This window comes from Ornithodoros turicata, unplaced genomic scaffold (genome assembly GCF_037126465.1).
Source record: "Ornithodoros turicata isolate Travis unplaced genomic scaffold, ASM3712646v1 ctg00000829.1, whole genome shotgun sequence".
Lineage (NCBI taxonomy): Eukaryota > Metazoa > Arthropoda > Arachnida > Ixodida > Argasidae > Ornithodoros > Ornithodoros turicata.
The window spans coordinates 1,445,218-1,454,462 of record NW_026999402.1 but is presented as its reverse complement, the minus strand read 5'-3'; positions in this window follow the sequence as shown (position 1 = coordinate 1,454,462).

Here is a 9,245-nt window from a genome sequence, read left to right as displayed (position 1 = left end):
GCATATTTCATATTGCATTGCTTCACTGTGCCTGCTCCGTGCTTACTGAATCCTGGTAAAACAGCGCAGGAGCTCTGAGCAGCACAGTGAATGCTATAGTAAGCTCAAGTAAGTTAAACTTCGGCGCAGCATGATCCCTGTTATCCCTGCGCCAGTATGGTCAAATCAAACCAAAGTAAGTTTAACTAAAAGGAATGCAGATGCTTTTGCCTTTTTTGAACAAAGCGTGTGTAAGTGTGTACATGTGTGGCTCGTTTATTCATAATAGATCATCATAAGCAATGATAATGTTCTATTTCTAATATTCTCATAACAACATCATAGCAACAACAAAGCTCTATAGCTGCATAGTATTTTGTCTGAATATGTACGTGGACTTCGGATTCAGATTTTAACCTTCTGAAGTCGTAACATTTTCACTCCACTGTGTCTTCGCCTTTCCCCTTGTTATTTAATACAAACATGCTGCTGTCGATGCACGGCTTCTAACCTCTCTTTTACTAAGTTATCAATTGACTTTCCATTCCTAAGCTAAACCCACTAACAGAAAATGCCAATGATGGAATGGGTCCAGTACATGATTACGATGAATGGTATTGTTGTGGCATATTAGCAACTCTAATGTGCCAAGGCAGAGGGCCCTAGCAGAACATTCTGTGTTCCAAGATATCTGCATATTTGCAGCGCCAAACTCTGAGGCATTTCATTTTCAACTTATATAGTTCTATAGATTAATTAACAGAACATAGTAGCGTATACTTTCGTTCACGTTACCAGCTGGCCTTTCCTTCCTCTTTTTTCGTCATGCCATGAACCACCAAGGGACATTCTATTTAGTGTTCTATTTCAATAAGAGCGCTAAAAACAGATTTTTAGCGCTCCTTTTTAGTCATTTCCCTCATTCACAGGCATCCACAATCTGTACACTTTCCCTTATTTTTTCAGTGTTCTCGCGTCCATCGGCGGCAACGACACACCTGGCACAGCGCAGCCGTCTTCCAAAAACCCCCCTTCGATGTGTACCCCCTGTACCTGTACCCTGTACCCCCTTCGACGTGCGGTCCGCGATTTTATTGAACTTCAAATGAAGACTGTTGGAAGACATGTGATTATGTTGAACCTTTTCAAGTCAATTCATGAGCACAAATAAATTTGCACTTTATAAACCGGTATCGCTTCCAGTCCATTAAGTTTAGTCTACACATTCGACGTGGGAAGCAGCAAAAAGCAAGCGCGCAAAAGAAAAATAACACCGCGAAGCCAGCGGAGCGCGGAACGAGAGCAGACGACAAAACCCAGGAGAGAAGGGGGAGGAGGTTGAGAGTTGGGCCTCATCAACAGCACGCAGGCAGGCAACGTTTGAGTGGATGGCGTCAGAAGGTCACGTAACACGTGATTCCTCCCGTTAGGGTGAGATAACTCACTCACTGAAAGCACATTGCAAAGCCAGTGAAGTATATGTATATGTTCAAAATATATATCTCATCGGGGATCGACGCCTCCGTCACATGGGGTAAATGGTACACTCTAAAAACAGAGGGGGGGGGGGTCGAGGTAGCTTGCCGTTGTTGGCCGCACTCAAGTGGGCATCGTCACGACTATAGCCAAAAAAAAAAAGGAAAAGAAGGTGGGAGAAAGGGGAGTTGAGGACTTCAAAGTGATGACAGGAAGCAGGATGACAGAACTTCACCGCGTAGCACGATGCGCGCCAACCGTTGCCAGGAATGATAGGGTTATCGCTTCTGATTCAGAGATAGAGGTGGGCATATGCCTTTTTGTGGCAATTTGTGTAGGCGATGACGAAGATGTGCCTCCGCTGGCGCGAGCCACTGCGCCTGTCAGCCAGTTCTACCCGCACCGTCCTAGCGTTAGGCCACGACCATCTGCCCGCTGGGACATTCCATCATCACCGGTCAGGGCTCAGGTAGAGGGACACCACCTCCTCTACACGTTCTATATATGTATATATTATATTATATTGCAGAGACACAGTGTTTGTGCCGACCCAAGAGCGTGTCATATCCCTACGCCGTGCCGATGAGCCAAAAAGCTCGAAACGGCCGTCCACAGCTGGGATTGTGGCACGCTTGAATGCCCGCATCTGCCCGCTGGGACATTCCATCATCGCCGGTCAGGACTCATGTAGAGGGACACCTCCTCTCAACGTTCTATATATGTATATATTCAAAATATATCTCGTCGGGGATTGACGCCTCCGTCACGTGGGGTAAATGGTACACTCTAAAAACAGAACTTCACCGCGTAGCACGCTGTGCGCCAACCGTTGCCACGAATGATAAGGTTATCGCTTCTGATTCAGAGATAGAGGTGGGCATATGCCTTTTTGTGGCAATTTGTGTGGGCGATGACGAAGATGTGCCTCCGCTTGCGCGAGTCACTGCGCCTGCCAGCCAGTTCTACCCGCACCGTCCTAGCGTGAGGCCACGACCACCTGCCCGCTGGGACATTCCATCATCGCCGGTCAGGACTCATGTAGAGGGACACCTCCTCTCAACGTTCTATATATGTATATATTCAAAACATATCTCGTCGGGGATTGACGCCTCCGACACATGGTGTAAATGGTACACTCTAAAAACAGAACTTCACCGTGTAGCACGCTGTGCGCCAACCGCTGCCACGAATGATAGGGTTATCGCTTCTGATTCAGAGATAGAGGGGGGCGTACGCCTTTTTGTGGCAATTTGTGTGGGCGATGACGAAGATGTGCCTCCGCTAGCGCGAGCCACTGCGCCTGCCAGCCAGTTCTACCCGCACCGTCCTAGCGTGAGGCCACGACCACCTGCCCGCTGGGACATTCCATCATCGCCGGTCAGGACTCATGTAGAGGGACACCTCCTCTCAACGTTCTATATATGTATATATTCAAAACATATCTCGTCGGGGATTGACGCCTCCGACACATGGGGTAAATGGTACACTCTAAAAACAGAACTTCACCGTGTAGCACGCTGTGCGCCAACCGCTGCCACGAATGATAAGGTTATCGCTTCTGATTCAGAGATAGAGGTGGGCATATGCCTTTTTGTGGCAATTTGTGTGGGCGATGACGAAGATGTGCCTCCGCTGGCGCGAGTCGCTGTGCCTGCCAGCCAGTTCTACCCGCACCATCCTAGCGTGAGGCCACGACCATCTGCCCGCTGGGACATTCCATCATCGCCGGTCAGGACTCATGTAGAGGAACACCACCTCCTCTACACGTTCTATATATGTATATATTCAAAATATATCTCATCGGGGATTGACGCCTCCGTCAGGTGGAGTAAATGGTACACCCTAAAAACAACTTCACCGCGTAGCACGCTGTGCGCCAACCGTTGCCACGAATGATAAGGTTGTCGCTTCTGATTCAGAGATGGGGGGGGGGGGGCGTGCGCCTTTCTGTGGCAATTTGTGTGGGCGATGACGAAGATGTGCCTCCGCTTGCGCGAGCCACTGCGGTACCATTACGACCTTACGACTTTTTCGTTCAAGAGTTGTAGAGTACACGCATTCCATAGGGACGCCTTGGTGAGTGACGTTAATTCATGGACAGGGGATGCTCTGGCACATAAATGACTTCGTACTTCCTTTCTTTCATTGTATGCAGTATCTGCAATGTGACTTTTTTTTCTTTCTTTTTTTTGTCGTACATATTGTGCAGATATACAGATTTCATGCCCGTCATCCCCATCCTCATTGTCATCTCAATAAACGCGCTCTTCTTCGAACCTCAACAACTTGGTGGCGGTGCGAACGATTCCCTCTTCTCAGCCTCTTTCTAAACCTGGAGCTTCGGAGTCGACGAATTTCGGCAATGGCTAACGCTCCACCAGCTGCTGCTGGTAATGGTACGGCCTCGGGGAGCTCCGGTCCACCTGCGACCTCACAAACCCCTACAGTAGTACGACAGCGCGACCGTCCCACCTTCAATGGTATCGACGGGCAAGATGTCGACGACTGGCTAGACGAATTTGGACGGGTGTGCCGTCACAACAGGTGGGACGACAGCAGTAAGCTGAACAACGTCGCCTTTTACCTGTCCGGTGTTGCTAAAACCTGGTTCTTGAACCACGAAGGCGAGTTCCAGGACTGGGAACGGTTTGCAGGCCGTTTGCGTGACCTTTTCGGCAGACCAGCGTTCCGCAAAAATTGACGCGGAGCAGAAGCTCTCGTATCGTACGCAGCAGCCTGAGGAGTTTTACATGTCCTATGTGGAAGACGTGCTGTCCCTCTGTAAACGGTGCAACCCAGATATGTCAGACGCTGAAGAAATACAATTTATACTCAAAGGAATCAGGAAGGATGCGTTCCAGCTACTCATGGGCAAGGACTTTTCTACGGTTGCCGAAATACTTGCTTTCTGCAAGAAGCTTCAAGACGCCAGGAATCTGCGGAACAGAGAGACTTACGTTCAATACGAAGCGGCGGCTGAGATTGTATCCCTCGACAACCTGCGCACTCTCATTCGCGAAATTGTACGTGAAGAGCTCAGCAAGCATATACCAACCGCCGAGCCTACTCAACGTGAAACCCCTGCGCTTGTACAGTCTATAGTACGAGGAGAGATTGCAAGCGCCCTAGCGCCTTGTACCGTTCCGCTTCAGCCATTGTACGCGGATGTTATCCGATCCAACTTGTCCCCCGACTCCACAACTGCAGCGGTATCTCCAGCTTTTATCCGAAACCCCACCAGTTTTTCCGTTGGTCCTGCGAGGCGCCATTTCACATGCTACTACTGCGGTATACCAGGTCACACCATGAGATTTTGCAGGAAGCGCCAGCGACAGGAGTTTTGGGCCGGACGTTCCTCCTAAGGGCCGCAGCAGGTTTATGCGAATGCTCGATATCAGGAACACCCCTTCGATCACACTCGTGAGCACTATCTTTCGTCACCGCCGAACGAAGCGTCCAGTGCGCCCCAGGAGGTCCGACTACGCAAATAATCCACGAGGTTCCCGATCTCCAGGTGACGGTTGGAGATCCTCCCCGCGTAGCCCAGTTCGCATCACGTCGCCTCCCCCACGGGGAAACACAGATGCAGTCCTTAGAGGTCGAGGTCGAGGTCGTGCTGCACTAGTCGCATCTTCTCAAAACGTACCTCCCCCTCCTCGCACACGAAACTTCATCTCTGTCACCATTGATGGTCATCCCACATCTGCACTGATTGACACCGGCTCTTCCGTTTCTATCTTGTCATTGAGCTTGTGCAAGAAGTTACATAAAGTGAGATTTCTGGTGGCGTTCAACAACATTAGTCAGACAGCTGGTTCCTGCACTGCTCGCGTGATAATATCTGGTGTATGCTATCCTGTTGAATTCCGGATACTCCCTACTTCTTAGCACGACATTACCTTGGGTTGGGACTACCTCGAGCAGCATGACGCCGTTATCGATCACGCGCGCCGGGAGCTATACTTAAATTCTGTGTCGTTGAAGACATTGTACTTGCTCCTTGTTCTACGTCGTTCCTCACTGCCGCTTCTTCGGGGACACAGCTGCTTTCCGATGTTGTACTTTCTCCTCGTCAGGACGCCCTCGCACGAAAGGGCCTCGCTGCTGCTTTTTGCATTTCTCTCTTGGAGAACGGAAAATCTTCAATCCCCGTCACCAACACACTGCTGAAGCCGGTCGTCTTACCTGCTGGCTTCGTCGTGGCTACTTGCGAACCCATGTCTTGTGGTACTGCATATGCCGCTCTCGACACCGCGGATGGACCCACAGTGACGACGCTTCGACTCGACGAGTCGATCCTACTTCAGGGGGTGTCGTCTTCTCTCGACGCGCGCCAAAGAGGCGCTCTCCTGTCTTTGCTGCGTAAATACGCTCATCTGTTAGACCTTGACAAGTCCCCACTTGGGGTTGCCCGAAATGTAGAGCATACAATAGACACAGGAGCAGAAAAACCTCTTCGTCAAAGACCGTACCGAGTTTCTCCTACCGAACGCCAAACAATCGACCAAGAGGTCACTCAAATGCTCGCTAAAGGAATAATCCGGCCCTCATCGAGCCCCTGGTCACTCCTGTCGTCCTGGTTCCCAAAAAGGATGGATCGATACGCTTCTGTATAGACTATCGCAGGCTCAACAAAGTAACTCTTAGTTCTCTGTTCTCCAGTGGAGAAGGGGGCTGTTGCCGTCCCATTGCTAGGCGACGTAACCGCGCCGGACCCAAGATGGTGGTCTCGCTCGCCGACGTGGCTCAGTGTCGTTACTCTGCTCCCTATTTAGTGACTCTAGTTGGGCGTTGCGCCTTCAATGATTAGATTTCACGGTCCAGTACAAGGCAGGAGGCAAACACCTGGATGCTGACGCTCTCTCCCGGTCTTCTCTTGGCCAGAACAAGTCCGACTCAGAGCTCTCTTACGAAGACGTTATGTGCCTTAGCCAGCTTGACCCGCTCACTTTTCACTCCGAGCAGCTTAAAGACGAATCTGTTCGCCCGCTCATCCGTCATTTTGATGGCTCTGACCAGTCATCTCAATGAACGCGCTCTTCTTCGAACCTCAACAATATTCTTTGTTTTTGGCTTAGCTTTCTCTTAGTCGCACTTCCTAACCAACACACTCAATCATAACCCCACTCACTTACACCTGCATTGTTGACGTTTCGCTTCTCCTTTTCACCGACCCCTTCAAATCAACTTTTTCAAAGTGCACATTTCGAATTTAGTGTCGCATAAGTCACTGCGTATTCATTACATGTTACCATGCTATTCATGCTATGCCATATTGTGTGCCATGTCATGTGCTATTAACAAATTCCCAACGTCTTTATAGAATCGGGAGATTCTACTACTTCTTTTGAAGGTGGATTAATAAATGCCCTTATATCTAGGTTGTTCTGAATTTCAGAACAAAAGATGCTGCATGGTTCTGCCAAGGGCCCTGACATAAATCATGTTCTCTTCTTTTTTTTTATCCTGTCTCAGTTCTTCAATTAAACTTCTGCCTTACCGCTCTTGTAACGGTTTCATTTTGCCTCTCTGTAACAACGAAATGAGAACATTTCATTTTTGTTACAGGTGTGCGTGCGAGTGGGGCCAATCTGTTTAATTCAGCCTCACCGTCATTATCAGCCGGAAGTGACGCCGTTACATTCATATAAGCGCGCGCCACGTGCTGTTGTGGATACCTCATCGCACTTCCTCCCTCACGGATATTGGATCCTTGCTTTAGCTCATTCGGCCCTTCAACACAGAAATTGTTAGTTATATCTGTTTCTTCATTTTCATTGTTATGTATCATTCCGGAGTGTTAGTAAACTGTGTGCCTTCCAGATGCCGTATACCTGAATCTTTTTGAGTTAGGCAGATAGCCAGGGACATCGGGTCTGTCACCGACGCTGAACTACATCTTCACCCCTTTCCTCTGGGTTTAATTTGCCTCACAATTATGGTGACCTTATCGAGAGAACTGCCTCATTCAGATATCAACAGACAATCTACAATCTAACAGAGACAAGGCCAACTAGAGGTTAAAGTTCAGCATATACAGCACTTGTCCGCCCTTGTTTAGAATGTGCTTTCATCAAGGGCAACCCTCATGAAAAGTTCCTCATCGACCAAATTGTAATGATCCAACACAGAGCCGTAAGGTTTGTAGTTCGTGATTGCTCTATAGGACGACATGTGTGAGCGCAATAGATTTGAATTACTACCACATTTACGTTTGCGAAGAAAAGTTGACCGCCTTTGTTTTTTCTACAAACTACTTAAGCAGGAAAATCAGAGTTCCGGGTCACACTCCCTTGCGAACACAAACATACCATTTTTTATCACACAAGACTCTCCACGCAACTGAGCGTGCCCATGGCTTCAACTAATCGTTTGCGTTTTTCCCCATTAGAATCAGCAATCTGAGTCTGGAATGATCTTCCTGAAACGAGAAGATGTCAAGCTGATATGGTACAAATCGTTGCCGAGCCGCGGCTTATCACCCCAGCGCCACTGCAATAGTCGAACGACTGCACAGACACCTCAAGGCGACAATTATGGCCTACGAAGACCCCTCCCATTGGAATGACCTACCATTCATCCGACGGGGACCGAACAGGACATTCGAAGACGCCGTGGCGTCTGACGACCGTCCAAACGTTTCCGATACAAAAACGAAACAACAGAGTCTTAAATCACATGTCCTCATGAAAAACGGGCACCATACCCTTACAAAAACAGTTTTCACCTTTTAGTGGTCCTCTTATGTACTTCTTTTATACCATGTCACCTTTCTATGGTTTGCTCCTTCCTTTGTACCCGGTATACAGACAGTCTACCTACCTCTTGTGCTTTTCCTTTAGCTTTCACCGCTGTGGTCGTTTTAACGACTTGGTATGCAGACTGTTGGTAGACCATTAATGTACCACTACAACAGCGCTTTCATGCTGTTCATTGCGGATGGCAATAATTTGGAATGTGGTTACTGATTACATTACACTTTAGTGACATTAATTTGACCTTGACCGCAAGCTCACCTGCAGTAAGTTTGTACAAGCGACCAGGGTGTCGGAGCGAACCGAAAACCGGAACCGAAAACCGAAAAAAACCGCTATTTTGGGGCGAACCGGAACGGAATCGAAACCGTATACGTTTTTTTCGCTCAGGAGGGAAACCGAAAAATATATTTAACGGTTTTCGGTCCAAGAAAAAACTTCGCCGGTTTGGACTACGGATAGGCGAATGAAACAGACGTCGTGTGCTCTGAAGTCATGTCATGTGGAATGTATGTCGGTATAGTATGACCCTTACCGTGTATTCACACGAGCGTGTTTTCTGACGGCGCAGCGACTGAAGGAGCGAGAGGGGTAAATGATAAGGCACTGAGGCTACGCCCTTTTGGAATGCCTACACAGATAGTGTTCCAATGTGCTCTCAGCTAAATTGTGGGGTAAGCCGGGGATAACGTTCGCGCTGCGGTTAGACGTTGCAGCATTAATTGTATGTGCACGGCGCTTGGTACACAATAGACGAAAGAAAGCGAAAATTGGTGGCTCTTGCTTTTCTCATTGACGATAGTGAATCCTGCCACGAAAAGAAGCGGTTAAAGAAGCTATGGACAAATGAATGGGTGCTGAGGAAAGAGTACAGTCTGCAAAATAGCCTTCTACGGGAGCTACGACACGAGGACCCATTTGTCTACCGCAAGGTTTTGAGAATCGATGCGGCCACTTTTAAATACATTCTGCTCCGCATAGCAAAGCGCAGAACGAGAGTATAGAGGCCAATATGCCGGACAGTATACTAGCCAG